The sequence below is a fragment of the Cynocephalus volans genome, chromosome 1 (genome assembly GCF_027409185.1).
Source record: "Cynocephalus volans isolate mCynVol1 chromosome 1, mCynVol1.pri, whole genome shotgun sequence".
Lineage (NCBI taxonomy): Eukaryota > Metazoa > Chordata > Mammalia > Dermoptera > Cynocephalidae > Cynocephalus > Cynocephalus volans.
The window spans coordinates 134,609,086-134,626,537 of record NC_084460.1 but is presented as its reverse complement, the minus strand read 5'-3'; positions in this window follow the sequence as shown (position 1 = coordinate 134,626,537).

The following is a 17,452-nucleotide window of genomic DNA, read 5'->3' as shown; positions in this document are numbered from 1 at the left end:
GCTAGTTAAAACAAATTTTCCCACTAAGTTGGCAAAAATTAAAGAGAACAAATACTCGTTGTGAGGATATGAATACAGCACAGTCATAAATAGCTTTTGTGTTTATTGGCATAGTGTTCCTGGAGGAACAAGCTTTATTAAGTACACATCATTTTTTTTTACTGGTTATGAATATTCATAGAGTACAAAACTAATTGTCACTACTCATGCCCAAGACGTGATGGCCAGATCCATACTGGCGGCATGCCCATTAGCACAAATTGTGAATATAGCCCGTGTCCCCCACCCAATTATCCCCCCCAGTTATCCCCAATCTCCCTCCCCATCCCCCTAACCCCACTCCACTTTGTATCCCAAGGTATGTTCTCTGCCTCTGTAAGTCCAACTCACCACTGTGGTCTTTCTTTCCTTCCTCCTTTCTCTCTTAGCTCTCACTTATGCAGAAGCACATGCAGTATTTATCCCTCTGCACTTTGCTTATTTGGCTCAACATAGGTTTCTCCAAGCTCATCCATGTTGTTGCAAATGGGAGAATTTCATTCTTTTTTATGGCAGAGTAGTATTCCATGGTGTATATATACCATATTTTCCTTATCCAATTGTCCTTTGATGGACATTTATGTTGATTCCATATCTTGGCTATTGGGAACAGAGCTGTGATGAACATGGGAGTGCAGGTATCCCTTTGACATGATGATTTCCATTCCTTTGGGTATATACCCAGAAGTGGGATTGCTGGATTGTATGGAAGATCTATCTGTAGTTGTTTGAGAAACCTTCATACTGTTTTCCACAATGTTTATACTAATTTACAGTCCCACCAACAGTGCAAGAGCAATCCCTTCTCTCCACACCCTTGGCAGCATTTGTTATTCTCTGTCTTTTTGATTATAGCAAGTCTAACTGGGGTGAGGTGATATTTCAATGTGGTTCTGCTTTGCATTTCCCTGATGACTAGTGATGTTAAACATTTTTTTGTGTACCTGTTGGACATTTTATATGTCTTCCTTTCAAAAATGTCTATTCAGTTCCTTTGCTCATTTTTTAATTGGCTTATTTGTTTTTTACTGTGTAATTGCTTGAGTTCCCTGTATATTATGGATATTGATCCCATGTCAGATGCATAGTTAGCAAAAATCTTCTCCCACTCTGTAGGCTGTTGTTTCACCTGTTGAGTGTTTCCTTTGCTGTGTAGAAGCTTTTTATTTTGATATAGTCCCATTTGTTTATTTTTTCTTTTGTTGCTTGTGCTTTCAGGTTCATGTTTATAAAGTCTGTGCCTAGACCTAGTTTCTGAAGTGTTTCACCTATATTTTCCCTTAGTAATTTTAGAGTTTCAGATCTTATACTTAAGTCTTTAATCCATTTTGAGTTTATTTTAGTACATGGTAAGAGGTGCATGTATAGTTTCTTTCTTTTGCATATGGATATCCAATTTTCCCAACACCACTTATGGAAGAAGCAATTTTTTCCCCAATGTATGTTTTTGTTGCCTTTGTCAAATATCACATGGCTGTAAGCCTGAGGGGTGATTTCTGGGTTCTTTATTCTGCTCCACTGGTCTGAGTGTCTATTTTTATGCCAGTAACATGCTGCTTGGGTTACTATAGCTTTATGGTATAATTTGAAGTCATGTTATACTTCCTGCTTTATTTATTTATTTTTTGCTCAGGATTGCTTTTGCTATTCAGGGTCTTTTGTTGTTCCATATGAATGTTGAGATTGTTTTTTCCATTTCTGTGAAGAATGACATTGCTATTTTGATGGGGATTGCATTGAATCTGTAAATTGCTTTGTCTTGGCAATTTTACTTGTAGGAATATTTATGTAAAGCAGTAATTTGACAATAGAACAAAACTGCATGAGTATAGTTTATAATAGTGAGATAGTCTGCTCTAGACTGTCTTCAGACTTTTGCCAGCTAGCTGGCATGCCCTGCTGACTTCAGACTTGCCAGTACCCACAATCACATGGGCCAATTCCTTAAAATAAATCCTTCTCTTTTCTCATATACACTCATCCTATTTGTTCTGTTTCTCTGGAAAACGCTGACTAACATTGTGAGGCTTTGTCAGCCGGGATGGATCCTTCCTGCCTAAGAATTCCAGGGATCTTAGCCGGAGAAGAAGATTTGTGTACCAGTGATTTACTAAGAAAGTGCTTCAATGAGATTTCAGAAATCAAGTGGAAGAGGCAGGATGGGGAAAGTGAAGAAGCCAAACAAGGGTCCAGCTTTATACAAAGTCCTAGCTTCAGCCTAGTGCTTCAGGGAAGCTGTGGAGGGAAAATCATACTTCCAAGTTTGTTCCAAGTGGAGACAGGGAAGCCAGGTTTTCAAACAGTGACACAGATAGCTAAGGACTATCCCAGCAGGGAAGGGGGTCAATTTCCAGGCACTTGTCGATGCCTGTCTTTTCAGGCAAAGAAGCTCCAGTAGCCCAAAGGCAGGCTTCCAAAGAGAGTTCCAGGTGTGGTGTTAGAGGCACAGGCACACAGAAACCAAAGGAGGGGCATCCAGGAAGTGTGAAAGGAATTGGAGGGGACCTAGGTATCCATAGTGTCCACTACACCAGGTCTCTTGGCATTACCACAGAAATGAGATGGCAGGGCGTAGGGATAAAATGGACTTATCTCTATCATTAAGATGGAGTCTCAGAGAAGTTTAATTTTTAATAAGTCAAATGTAGCCTTATTCTGAAACTTCAAGAACAATTTTTCCTAGACTGAACTGCTAGAAATCAACTGATTTACTAAGTAGAGATGGTTTGCTTTTTCTATTTTGTAAAGTGAGGCTCACCTGTAAAATTTGACATGTTTATAGTAATACTTTAATAACTGGTGTAGGATGAGCTCTCTTCTTTCTTCCTTGATGTATCCATCTAGAGTTAGGAGTTCATTGCCATAGGCCAAGAGTCTGTAGCATATAGGACTAGTTTTTCCCTAATCTACATCATACTAATGTTGTTTGATGAAATTTATCTTTGCTCAGCAGGCATGAAAATAACTGAACACTTGGTTAATTCAGTGAAAATATCAGGTAGAGTGTTGCTTGACGTAGGGAGATAAGCCCCTGCCATGTGGGACATGTATTCTTAATTTCTTTCTTTCTTTCTTTCTTTTTTTTTTTTTTGAGGCTGGCCAGTATGGGGATCTGAAGCCTTGAACTTGGTGTGAGATATGTATTCTATGAGAACAGGTACACAATAGTACAAGTGTAGACCTATGAACACAGTGTATGAAATTCATTGAAGAAGAAACCACTAAGGTGACAATTAGTGGCAAACAAGCTGTGTGTGTTTGACTGGAAAAAGAGCATGCAGTTTAGTATTTAAAAGGTAAAAGCTATTCTTCCCTGCTAAACTAAGGAATATTGCCAAACGAGGAATTTCTTTTAAGTTTTCCCCAGTATCATTAACGTTCGACACGTCTGCCTTCTCTATTTCTTAAGTACTTTATGCCTAGACATTGAGTGGTAGAGAAAAGAAGTGGCAGGATCAGTCTCTCCCCTAATAAATCCATAATAAAGGTGAGCACAAGCATCATGTACAGCTTGGACCTGTAAAAATAATAGGCATCAATTATTTGATGGGACCTTGTCTGTGCCAGGCCTTATACAAACTAGACATTTTGCTCCTATGATCTAATTAATCTTCACCACAGCACTTCAAGGTAGAAATTATTATTCTCATTTCTCAAATGAGAAAACTGAGGCTTACAGAGGCAAAATAATTTTTTGTTAATGAAACAACTTGTGAGTGTTTGATTAAGGATTCACATATGAATCAAAGATGCCTTTTTTACTAAGCTGCACTGCTTCTTAGGAATAGTGTCAAAAAGTTTAGAATCCAAATTGATCTGAGATTAGAACAAACATGCAAGGACCGCCAGAAACGAATTTTTAAAAAGCTGTGTTTGAAGCAAAAGATCAATGAAGGAACAGTGTGTTGATTAGGGCCACCATTATAATGTCGATTAGTGATATGGAGAAGCAGAAACCATTAAGTTTTGTTTTGCTTTCATCTTCACTGTCAAATAGAATGATTGTCAAACCATAGGAGTATAAAACAAACATTGGTTACAGGGAAATTTAAATTCATATGGATAAAGATATTTTGAGACAGCACCTAATGGATGCAAATGAGCTCAGGTCTCCTGCTAGATGAAATAAGCCCTTGAAGGTTAGGACAACCTCGAACAGATCAATACTCTGTTATATTCTCTTCTAGCACCCTGAATAATAGTGTACGTTGTACTTTGCAAGTATATATTTATTTGTATGGTGTGTCATTTTTTAAAAAAAAATCTAGACTCTAAGCTTTAAGACTGTACCCCCTCCAGAGCGCACGCACACACGCACACACGCACACACGCACACACACACACAGTTCCTCTGGGGCCAGTGCAGTGCCTGGAACTCAGCTGGTACTCAGCACACTTCCAAAGAATAAAGGAGTTTGCTGAATACTTGGAGGTGACCTCTGAGGGATCAGTCAGAACTGAGGAGGATGATGACACTCCAATTTTGAAAAAGATGTTGATGGCAAATGGGGAGCATATTTGACAAGAGGTCACAGATTATTGCCCTATACAACCCATAAAACTAAAAATAAAACTGGCAAGAACCAACTGACTAGTACAGAAAAAGTTATTGAATCTGAATACTTTCAGGGGATATATATTTTCTAGTCTATTACAATTTCTACCTCCCTCTGCTGTGTTCCCCAGTTTTATTTACTGGGTAATTCTTGAACACATATGTGGTTTAATTCTTTTATTTTTTTATTTTTTGACCGGTAAGGGGATTGCAACCCTCGGCACGGTGTGGTCTGCACCGCGCTCAGCCAGTGAGTGCACCGGCCATCCCTATGTAGGATCAGAACCTGTGGCCTCAGCGTTCCCAGCACCGCACTCTCCAAGTGAGCCACGGGGCCGGCCCAACATATGTGGTTTAGAATCCAATAAATTGTTGACATTGATCATATGCAAACTTCTAGAATACCTAATTGTAAATTTGGTTGGTTTGTGCACAATTTGAGAGAAAAGAGTGATCTCTAAGACATGGGACAAATAATTTTCAATTAACTTCTTTCTTTGACACTATTTAGCAGAAAAATGTCATAAATTGGGACAGTGGAAAGCTAAAGAATCCTGTCAGTGGTGTAATCTATTTGATATGTCTATCAATAATTGTAGGCATTGGTGAATAATATATATACATATCATAAATTCTTACCATTTTTTTTTTTTTTTAAATTTTATTTTGTCGATATACATTGTAGCTGATTATTGCTCCCCATCACCAAAACCTCCCTCCCTTCTCCCTCCCCCCCAACAATGTCCTTTCTGTTTGCTTGTTGTATCAACTTCAAATAATTGTGGTTGTTATATCTTCTTTCCCCCCCCCCGGTTTGTGTGTGTGTGTGTGTATGTGTGTGTGTGAATTTATATAATTCTTACCAATTTTAATTGGCATTTTTAGACTTTATATATTGGTAGTTGGGAATGTGGTACTCTTAGGAGAATCAGGATAACATTCAGGATCTAATAACATATTGGGTGGTTGGGGCAGTGAGTTTCTTAAAATAGGGTAAAGACAGAATTTACCATCCCACAACAAAATGTCATTAAAAAAAAAAAAAAAAAAAAAAAAAACACAGCGACTCTCCCACGTGAAATATGGACATTTTAAAAAATTTCTCTAAATTATCACCATCATTTCCACTCCTACTCAGTTTTTCCCATTCAATCTGTCTAAGGATAATTAGAGCATCTTAGATTCTAAAGAGAAAGGTTCTATATTTCCTCATCTTCTTGCCACAGGCATTTAAAAATAGTATGCAGGGTAAATGATCTGAATAATATGTATGGTTCTACCTGTGCCTTAGGATGTGATGATTCTATTAGTGTTGTGCAAAGACCTTTGACAAGGAACTGGTCTGTGTGATCTTGAGAAAATCATGTCTCTGAGCCTTTTTCTTTTTGAGAAAAATGAAGTTAATATTGCCTACCTGAAAGGATACTGTGAGGATCATATGACATTATGTATAATATCCACCCTATCCTGAATGCTTACTATGGACTAGCTCTATGCTAAACTCAACAGATAGATACATTATTTTCTGTATACACAAAATAAATTAGGTATCAGCTGGGTACTTTGTTGCTGCTCAAGTTCCAGGAAAAATCAAATCTGGAAATACAAAATTTTCCTAAGATTTTTGCTAATTCTCAAGGGCATCATCATCACCATCATAATCATTATTATTATTGGTGGCTGGCCAGTATAGGAATAGAGCCCTCGACCTTGGTGTTATCAGCACCATACTGTAACCAACAGAGCTAAACTTCTAGCCAAATTCATTATTCTCTAAGGGCTAACATCTTATTAGCTCTTTCTTCATTTGTTGCCAATTATTTTGTAAAGAGTGACAACTCCCTTCTTCAGTTTCCTTGCCAGAAATCATTCATACCAATCATTTATGAGTTTAGGATACAGTGTCGGCAGTTTCACAGTGTCACGGGGTGGAGTTTATAACATGTGACATATAATTTCACCTTCTTGCTGGCTACTGCCTATTACTTCCCCTCTCCTACTGCCTGCCTTCTTTTTACCTTCTTTTTTCTTAGATTCTCAAGGAAAAATACAAATTGGTTGTCTTCCATTATGCAAAACCAATCTCTTCTTTAAAGATTTTAGAATCTGATATCCAAACTCTTGAGATTCCACTTTCTACATTATTATTTACCAAAGTAGTTTCCTTAAAATAATCTCACATTTATCAATGTAATGCATTCATGCAGTTAAAAATTAAATAGAACTAACAGGTATATTTTGAACAAAATATAGCCTTCTGTCCCATTTTTCCTCATTCTCAAGCTTTACACTCCTAATATGTGAACTTCAGCTCATTTACAGGTGTCTTCTACAATTTTCCAACATCTTTCTAAATGTTTATGCCTGTACTGCCATTTCTTAATTTATCAGTCTTAGTATTTTTAGAGTTCATATGTTGGTAGTTCAGGGCCTATCAATTTTAATGTACTTCCTCCACACATGCAAATACACATGTCCTCATACTGTTGTCTTAATATAGTTTAGCACAATTTTTAATTAACTGAGTACTCACTTTCCACATTACTAAAGAGTTCAACATTAATTAATGCTGAACCTAGTAATATACCATGTCTTTTCCCTTTCTCAAATTTACTCTATTACTACACTATTATTTTGTTTCTACTAGACTATTTTTAATCTTTCCAAAGGCTGTAATAAATCTGATTTTTTTTTCCAAATGTTAAAACATAACATAACACACATCCATTCGCTCCTCCATCTGAAAGCCTTTCTCCCATCCCTCCATCATTCTTCTCTAATCTCAGCTGGTTACACTCTAGGCCTCATGAACAAATGTTGTCCTGGAAATTCTTTTAATTTTCTTCAGCGTTTTGATCCTATTTCTGGGGGACCATGTATCCTCTTTCTTGATTTACTTTCTTATTTTGTCCAAGCTCATCTTCCAGCATCTTTCTAAGAAAAGGGGGCCGGGGCCGGCCCCGTGGCTCACTCGGGAGAGTGTGGCACTGGGAGCGCAGCGATGCGCCAGCCGTGGGTTCGGATCCTATATAGGGATGGCCAGTGCGCTCTCCAGCTGAGCGTGGTGCGGACGACACCAAGCCAAGGGTTGCGATCCCCTTACTGGTCACAAAAAAAAAAAAAAAAAAAAAAAGGCACATGGGAAGCAAACTTTTTTAATCCTTGCATGTCTGAAAATGTCGTTATTCTACCCTCACATTTGATTGATAATTTGACTGAAGTAGAACACATCTATCATTGGCTGGAATAGTGGCCACTGAGTATCTCTCAAATACCTTCCCAATATTTTTATGATTCTCTATCTTGTGAGTTTTGTCTTTCCTAGGTGCAATGTAGAATATTCCTGTCACCAACCTCCTTTGGAGCTATGGGGCATTTATGTGACTTCAGCCTGATAGACAAACCAGTACAAGATTTCCATTAAAAAGCAAGTAGCTTGAACTTTGTAAAGGGCAGTAATTTTGCCAGTAAAGGTTCAGAGGTGTGGGGCTTTCCGGGGCAGCTGTTTCATAGGTGCTGGTGGCAGAAATAGTTGCGGTGAATTCTAGTGCACGGCTAGTGGAGGGAAGAAAGAAAAGTTTTCCCATCAGGGTGGTTCTGCAACTTGGTTTTGGGCTTGGAACTAGAACACTGATCTTGAGTGTATTTCTCTAGCCCTCCAAATGATTCAGTGAGCTATCTACTATCTTTTTAAAAAGTTACTTTTCTTTGTCTACAGCATGCATTCCTTGGTCTGCAATTAAGACTGGTACAGATAGCATAAAATTCCAGACTGGATATAATGTTTTATTAAAAGTTAAGAGATTTTGCTCCACTCTCTTCAAATATCTAGTGTTGCGGTTATGTGATGCCAATTGTTTTTTAAGTGACTGTGTGAGTATGTGCTATCTTGCAAGCTTTCAGAATCTTAACTCCTGTTGAAACTTCTAATGATATTTTTTTATTGTGGATCTTTTCCATTTATTGTTCTGGGCACCTTCTTTCTGGAAAATTATTTCCATAAGTTCAGGGAAATCTAATATTATTTCTTTAATAATTTCTATTTTCAGATATCCTGGAACTCCTATTAGATGCTGGAAAGATGGGTGCAATTCTCGAATTTTGTTATTTTGTCTTTCCTATTTCTATCTTGCCTTACGTTTTAGTCTATTTTCCTGGGCTTTTCAACTTTAACAGCTATCCTACTTTTGATTTTTTTCAATTTTTTCTATTATATCTTTAATTTTCAGGAGCTCTTTTTATTCTAGGAAGGTTTCTTTTCTTTTTTCTTTTTTTTAAATAGAACATATTTTTCAGAGCAATTTTAGGTCCCCAGCAAAATTGGACAGAAGGTACAGAGATTTTCCCACATACTCCCTGCCCCACACATGCATAGCCTTCCCCATCATCAATATTCTCCAACAGACTGGTACATTTGTTACAACTGATGAACCTACATTGGCATGCCATTATCACCCATAGTTTACATTAGGGTTCATGCTTGGTGTTGTACACACTATGGATTTGGAAAAATGTGTGACATCTGTTGACTATTATAGTATCATACAGAGTATTTTCACTGCCCTAAACTTCTTCTGTGCTCTGCCTATTTAAAACTTCTTTCTCCTTAACCCCTGGAAACCACTGATATTTTTACTGTCTCTTTTGTTGATTGACTCCAAAGGCTGAGCTTCCAGGGGTTTTGTGGGTAAATTAACCAGCTTTCTTATTTAGTACTCTATGAAATTATTCTGGTGTGTCAGCTACCACTTCTCCATCTATTTCTTCTTTCTCAGATATTTGTGTAAATAATTCCATTCACTGTGGCCTCCTCTCTCATTCTCTATGTTATGGATTAATAATATTTTAATTTCTCAATTGTCATCTTGATGTAATTTGGGACTATTCAAAGGTAAAAATATATGGTAATCCTATATACAACCAAAAAGTCTTTTTGATTGATTTTTCCAAACAATGGCAAATTTTTCAATGAGAAATTCTGGTATCAGTTATTAAAATAATAGAGTAATCAGCTTGTTATACCTAAAAGGGAGGTATGGTTGTCTAATACTTGAGAGGATGTGTTTCAGAGAGGTTAAGTTGCTTGTCCAGAGTCATATCCCTTTAGTAAGGAGAAGAGCAAAAATTCAAGTCCAGAGAAGTGTGATTCTGAAGGCCATACTGTAACTATTAAAACATTGCTTAGGACATTGAGTACTAGGCATACCACAAGGTCTCAATGATGGCAATTATTGATAATGTGAACCTACAAGTGTAATATTTCATTGTTTAGATGTATTTTGTTTCTTTAGTAAGAAGGATAATAGGATTCTCCTTATACGCAGCATCTAGCATAATTTGAGCCTGACAGCAGTAGGTAGCATTCTTAGTAAATATATATTTTTTGACTTGTTGTGATAGGCAGAATAATGGCCTCCAAAGATGTCTACATCTTAATCCCTAAAAATTGTGATGTATTAGATTATTTGGCAAGGGGAATTAAGGTTACAGTTGGAATTAAAGTTGCTACTGAGCTGACCTTGAAGTATGTGAGGGGGCCCGATGTAATCACAAGGTATCTTACAGGAGAAATAGAGAGACAGAAAAGAAAGAATCAGAAGGATGGTAGTGTGAGGAGGACTCAGCTTGTTGATACTGGCTTTGAAAATGAAGGAATGGAGCCATGAGCCAAGGAATGTGGGGAGTCTCTGGAAGCTGAAAAAGGCAAGGAAATTCATTCTCCCTAGAGGTTCCAGAAGTAACACAGCCTGACTGTCACTAATTTTAGCCCAGTGAGACTCATTTCAGTTTTCTGACCTCCAGAACTGTGAGGTAATAATTGTTGGTTTTGTTTTAAAACAATAAGTTGTGATAACTTGTTACAATAGCAGTAAGAAATGAATACACTTATTAAATAAAATAAAGGTGTGTGTGTGTGTGTGTGTGTGTGTGTGTGTGTGTGTGTGTGTGTGTGTGTGTGTGTGTGTGAGATCAGGGTGGAAGGGAATCCATTTTCATCTTTGACCTAGATTGGACAGTGGCTGTTCTTGTCCCACGGAGTTGAAAATGGCTCTCTTTTGCTACTGTACACTGAGAGCATAGACCTTGTCACAGGACACCCAGATTAGGGAGAGGACCTGATGCACTGAGGAAATGAGCAAAAGCCAATCCTAGTGGGATGAGAAAGCTAGGGGCTGGCATTGTTCTCTGCTTGTTGGAGGGAACACATCTTCATAGATAAATACTGTTCCTAAAGTGCCTTTTATCTATTCCACTCTATCTAGTAGGAGCTGGAAGTTAGGTGGGAGGGGATCTCGGGTAGCACTAGTAGGGTAGTGAGATTGGAGAGAGCAGGAAGCTGATACTCCTCTAATATGTTTACCACAGTGATAAAGCAGGGCTCCATCCTGCCGGGGACCTGTGAGAGTCAGCACAGGACACACCTCACAGCTGTCTCCCTGGCACATGAAGGGGCTGTGAAACTTTTCCACCTTTTGTCAGTGTTTTGGGGTTGCTCTAGCGACTTCACCTTTCTACCACCTGTGGACTCCCCTATTCATGGGCTGAGCATTTTCTGGCAAGTAGATAAAGCACTCTGTAAGAGCTGCCGGTGCTTGAAGTAAGGAGCCCTCAAAAGGTATGGGGATGGTGGATGTCAAGGACTTAGTGTTGCTGTGCTACCAATCATGGTCCAGACAGGATGACACATATGACATAAGAGTCTATGATTACCTAGAATTACATCAGCAAGATTTAGAAGAAGAAAAATCAGACTCGTCAAAATGGAAACAACTTTTCTTGGCCACTGGTTAATAGTCACTAATTTCCTGTAGAAGAGGGATTAGGAATTAATATGTGAAAAACATTTATGTTCACTTCATATAGCAGGTCTGTGTTAACTATATAGAAATCTAGAAGGATATAGATATGTGGACTCAAATCTGAGCATGGCAGTGGATATACAGGTGTTCAAAGACAGACAAGGTATATAGCACTAATTGTGTATCCACCAAGGTTTATTGTGTTACGGATGTGTCCCACAATACATTTTACTTTCCTTTTCTAAAAACAAAACAAAATATTAAAGCGCCGTGGGCATGCTTCCCAGAGTATGCAAGTGGCAGGTGCACACTGTGTGGCTGAGGATGCAGGTCAGGGGATCGCTTGCACCTTTCTCCCTTTCCTGAAGATAGAACAGCCGGGAGTATCATCTTTGTGCCCTAAGAACTGCCATTTAAAGTAATATCAGTCTCAGATTATGCAAGTTCACAGCAGGTTTAACTAACCATGGCAGATGTAATGGCTCAGAAATGAACAATGTAAAAATAAGTCAAAAAGCAAACATTTGGACATATCTCTATTCTTATATTTGAAGACTATAGTCAATTATGCACTGTGATCAGGCAAAACGCAGACGAAAAACTGTTCCTTTTTGCATGTTATATTCTCCAGTATCTTATGAAGGGAGCATTGAAATGAAAAACAAAGTGAGAGTTCTAGCTTTGGAAACAGATTAAGGTTCAAATGCTCTTGCTCTAACATTTAGTAGTTTTGACTGCAACCAAGTTATTTGAGTCTCAATTCTTTCATTCATCAAATATAGATGATGCCTTCTTCAGGTAGCTTTAGTGAGGAGGAATTGGATTAATACATAAAATCTTTTCATTATATACTTTGAATTGAATGTTCATCTCCATTTCTCTTTATTCATTCTTGGGCTTTCTCAGAGAGTTGAGTTTTTTTGGTTAAGCACGACAGATGCCACACACACTCTTTAACCCATGCTCCCTCTTAAAACCCAATAAAAGGACAATAAAGTAATTTTTCTAAAAGCCATGAATCCACAATGGCAAGGAAAACAATATAGGAGATGGCAACATAGTAGATGAAAGCTGAAATTAATAGACTGAATGAAGTTGAAATCCAAATTTTTTAAAACATATGTCTCCCTCTCCTCACTGCAGGATGCGACAAGTAGTAAATTCTTTCAGGCCTTTAAACAGAACCATCTTATTTTGGGTACATATGGATGGATAACAGTGTAATTTATACCTGAGTATTATGAGTATTACTTCAATGTTCTGGAGAAAAGGGAAGGATTTTTAGATGAAAAAGAATACACATGAAGCATTTTTTTTCTCCTTACCACTTTACTTCTTATATTTTCCTTTAATAAAATATCAAAATAAGCAAAATGCAACTTTTTACAAGCAGTGCTCTAGTTCCAGGTGTCAGAGTCTCAGAAATAGAACCAAGGATTTTAAGTTTCGTCCTATCTCTGGTTCAGTCTGTTGTAAACAACTCAATGACTGATCCTCAGTTTTCTGTCAAATGTAAAGAAAGTTTGCATCTGCAGTCAAACATAACAGCAGTGATTTAGCACCCAACAGTGAGCTGAGCAGAAAGCAGGTCTCCTTCCCTGCAAACAATGACATCTTATCTTGGTGCTACTGAGGCACCATAGAAAGCAATTTTTCATTACCAAGGTGTTCCTTATCCCTAAAATGCACCTCATATATTGATTATATGACTAAAAATGACCTGAATTTTTTTTTAATCCAAAATTTTTACTATCAAAAGAGTTCTATTTCAAGTATTCACCTTGGAAAAGTAAATAGAAAATCATGCATCATGTTGTTTTAAAATTCTTCCTTTGGAACCTAAAACATATTTTTTATCCCTACACTGAGAAAGACCAAGATGATATGAAATTAAGTACAGTAAATAAGTTAGATAAGAAAGCCAATCAATTTCCATTTTGGGAAATAAAGCTGATGAGGAGCAACATAACTTTGTGTGTGATTGCTGAGCAATTCTAACAGCAGCAAACTTTTTCTCTAGGTGACAATTGCAAAGTAGATCACCTATTGAATATATAAATTTTAACAGATAAAATATCACTCACATGACCTACACCTTATTGTTTCATTGCATTTTGATTTAATGCTTTTATTATTTCTTCTCTCTCTTTTTTGGGGGGTGGTGGTGGTATATGTAGCTGCAGCCATGAAAGCATCATTTATCTTAATTTGTCAACACCTATGAGGTTGTTATTCTTTAAGTTTAGTGCAGTGTCATAATCAGTCAGGTAGTTAAAATACTTCTTTTGTTGTAGATGGTGAATTTAATAATGGAGATAGTATACATGCATTCAGGGATTGCTGAAGACTGCATACAGCATAAAGCAAAAATATGATGTGTCTTCAAAATATGTGGACAAGACCACAAGTAGAGTTCTGAGGCTTGTACCAATAATAAGGGTGGTCAGAGGAAGGCAGGTTAGTTGTTAAAGATTCATGAAATCATGGAATGTGGGCCTTTCAGATCTTTTAATCAAATTCCTTCATTTTATAGAGGACTAAACTGAGGCCCGGAGCGGTGATTTTCTGGAAATGGAAGAGTGGGATTCAAATTCCAGGATTTTGGGTTTTGTTATTGCAGCCTTTTTTATTTCTTCATGGTCTCTTCTTGCTTCAAGCTTCAGGCTACCTTTGAAGTAGGTAGTTTGTATCTAATGCTTTCTTTCTTCCTATTTCTCTCTCTTCTCCAAGCCTCTGTACTAAATTTACCCTCCCCCCCCCCAATTTCTTTCTTCCCAACTTCTAGTTCTTTTATATAAAAGCAGGAAGGTTCTGAAGGCCTCTGATCTAAGCTGGCATAAACCTGCCAGGGAGTGATGTCAAAAAGCTAAGAGGTATTTGCCTTCAAACCTTTAGCAACAGAAACCTCCATCAGTGAAATTTTCTAGCAATTCTTTCTTTTATTTATTTATCTATTTATTTATTTATTTATTTTTTAGGGAGAACTTCCCAGTCCCTTGGTATAATAGAACTGTCCTAAAATTGTATTAAAAGATAAGTTATCAGATCTTTTCTCTCCTCCTATTATGAGGATTCATTATGCTACTTGTACTATGGTTATTGTCTGATTGGAGTAACAGATAGAGAACTGGAGAAAACTAAGCAAACCCAAATTAATTTATATTATGAGACTACATCTAGGTGTGGGGAAAAAGAAAAGGTCCAGGAGGCAAGAAGAAGGCACCAAGAAGAGATAGAGGAGTGAAACTAAGAAAGTTTGGGAGAATTTTAAGATGTGGGTGAGAAAACTTTTAACAGTTGCTTCCTGGAGTGAAAATTCAGAGGCAGATATGTACAGAAAGGATTTTAAGAAGTTTTTTGTGTGAATCATTAGATGCCGTTCTTCCTTTTTTTTTTTGCCTCTGCAAGAGGCTTCAATATAGCCATAGTGCTTTGCCAGTCTGGGAAGTTGGATTTTTGTTTCACTGGGCGTATCACCATGCCAAGATAGACATTCAAGTTGGAGCAGGAAGATCCAGTTTCATTTAGAAAACACAACTACCTTTTTTTGATTTTTTCCTGTTTCCAATAATGCCTCGCTCAATTTTTCACAATCTGCATTAACAGGAAAAATAACTGTGTGACAGGAACCAAGAGTATGAGCTGGGATGTAAATTTAATTAATGCTTATAAACAGTTGAGAGGAGGAAATGGCAACCAACATGCTCAGTGCTTTCATGTCTTCTCTATTTTTGAAATGCTATAAAGATTAACTATGGCAAATAGAAGTCTGTTCACTTATTGGCTGGTTAACCAGTCCAGTCCCTGACCTATGAGATTAAATTTTCTAATAGCACTTTCAAGACATCATTAGTAGCTCATCCCATAATTTGGTTACTTTATTTATCATATGGGTTAAGACAAGTTCTGTATGAACTTATTATAAAACTTTAATAAGCAGCTGGGACAGCACTGGAGATAAATGAAGAACACTTCTCACCCTACCTGGCATCACTTTTCCCACCATGACTCCAAACTCCCATTATCTCCTGGTCTGGAGTGTGACACTTATCCAGATGACTGTTTGTTTCATTGCAGCCCCTATTTTCAATCACAATAAAAACAGAAGTGGCAGAATATTAGAGACAAATGGATAGTGCTAAAAAATTACAGCTTAACTTCTCATTTATCAATGTAATTGAAAGTTACTAGCAGGGAGTGTAGTGCCAGTGTTTCTATCAGGGCATGAGTAATCTACTTATGCAGCATAATTCATCCTTCTGAGTTCTAATGAGGACTGCTTAATTCAGGTTTTAATCAAACCTGACAAATCATCATTGAAGTTGGCAATGGACTTGTTACAGGTGCCATTTCCCTGCAAGTTTGATGTAGCTTGGATTCCTCTCCTTCTCTGCATGTTCTTTCAGACTTCCCTTATTATAACAAAATAAAACAAAAAAAGTACTGGTTTCCTTCAGCACCAAAATGCCAAATGTTTCTGATGCTTATTTATTTATTTTTTTGACTATTCAGTGCCATCAATATCAGCTGTTTTTATATATTACTTTTTCAAATATGGGAAATATTGACAAAGAAAAAATGATTATTTTTTTACAGACAAATCTATTCGGTTTTACAAAATAGATGCATTTCTTGAACAGTTTCATGTTCCAAATCTTGCTTTTATCTAGTAATCCACTTACTCAGACAAGATCCATCTGTTGATGACTGGTAGGGGAGGATGAACCAGCTCAGATGCACTTAGCAGCAACACAGCCTGAAAGCTGATGTCTCATTTGAAGAATAAAACCAGTCTCTTTCCAGCAGAAAATATACAGTAGATGGGAGATTCAGAACACAAAGAGAAATGAGGGTTTAACGTATGGATTTTAATATGTGCAAAAATGAATGTTAGGGCCTGTAATCTCCCCCACTACCATGTGACATGGGAAATTTGTTTAATCAGTTAGTTTCATCCCCAAGAATAGGATTATGACCTCTAAAGAAAAGCAGAGTGTATTCTGATCACTTAAGTTTCTCCCTAAAAATAGCTTCATTATTACAGGCAGTCTTTCACTTTCCAAATCCTTTTAACACAGTTTATTTCATTCTTCTTTGCAATAAACTTATGATGCAGGTAACACGAACAGAAACATCCCATTTTACAGTTAAACAAACAGAATTAAGAGAGGGTAACTTATTTGCCCAAGGCCACTCAGTTAGAAGTAACAGAATTTCAAACACAGTTATGCTGCCTCCAAGACGTGGGTCCTTTCCATTGCTACATAGTATCTCATTCATGCTAGGGGACACCAGGCTTTGACAGAATTCTGGCTGTACCTAATTTCATCTTCATCATAATCTGGGAAATAAGACTTTTTATTTAGGTTATTTGCAATTCTTTGGAAGGTTGTATATGCAGGATGAGCCCTCAGGTTTTATTTGTAATTCTAAGACATTTGCTATATTTCAAGCCTATTTTTCATCATAGACTATATCAAATGAAGACATTTTCAACCTGTGGCATACTAAGTCCTGACTGTGAGTATTGAATACACTGCCCTAAAATTAGATATTTGCTGTAGCTCATAGGAATATTTGGCTGGGTGGAACCTAAGAGAGCACATAAAATAATATAGTTATTGATATTGAAAGCAAAAAAAAAAAAAAAAACTGAGGACCTAAGGGATTAGGTATTTTATTTAAGGACAATAACTACTCAGTGCCAGAATCTCTGTCTTTAGACCATCTGACTTAACAACCTTTCACTCTATGGAAGCAGTTAAAGGATTATTTACCAGAATTCTACTTCAGGCATTATGGAGGGTGACTGTGCTCAGATTTAGGGCAGAAAGATCTTCTGGATGAACTTTCTCCTTAAGTGGTAGAGGTTGAGAATCAGGGCCAGTTGGGGATTAAGCCAGGCTACAGTTTTACCTTCTGCATCTGGCATATCCTTACCTATTAAACAGAAACTCTGGTTCTTTTTGTTTTAGGAAATATTGCCTTCATTTTTGTCAAGATAACAGGTGGAATCTTAATAACTCAACTCTTAACCTATGCATACTAGACATAGGTG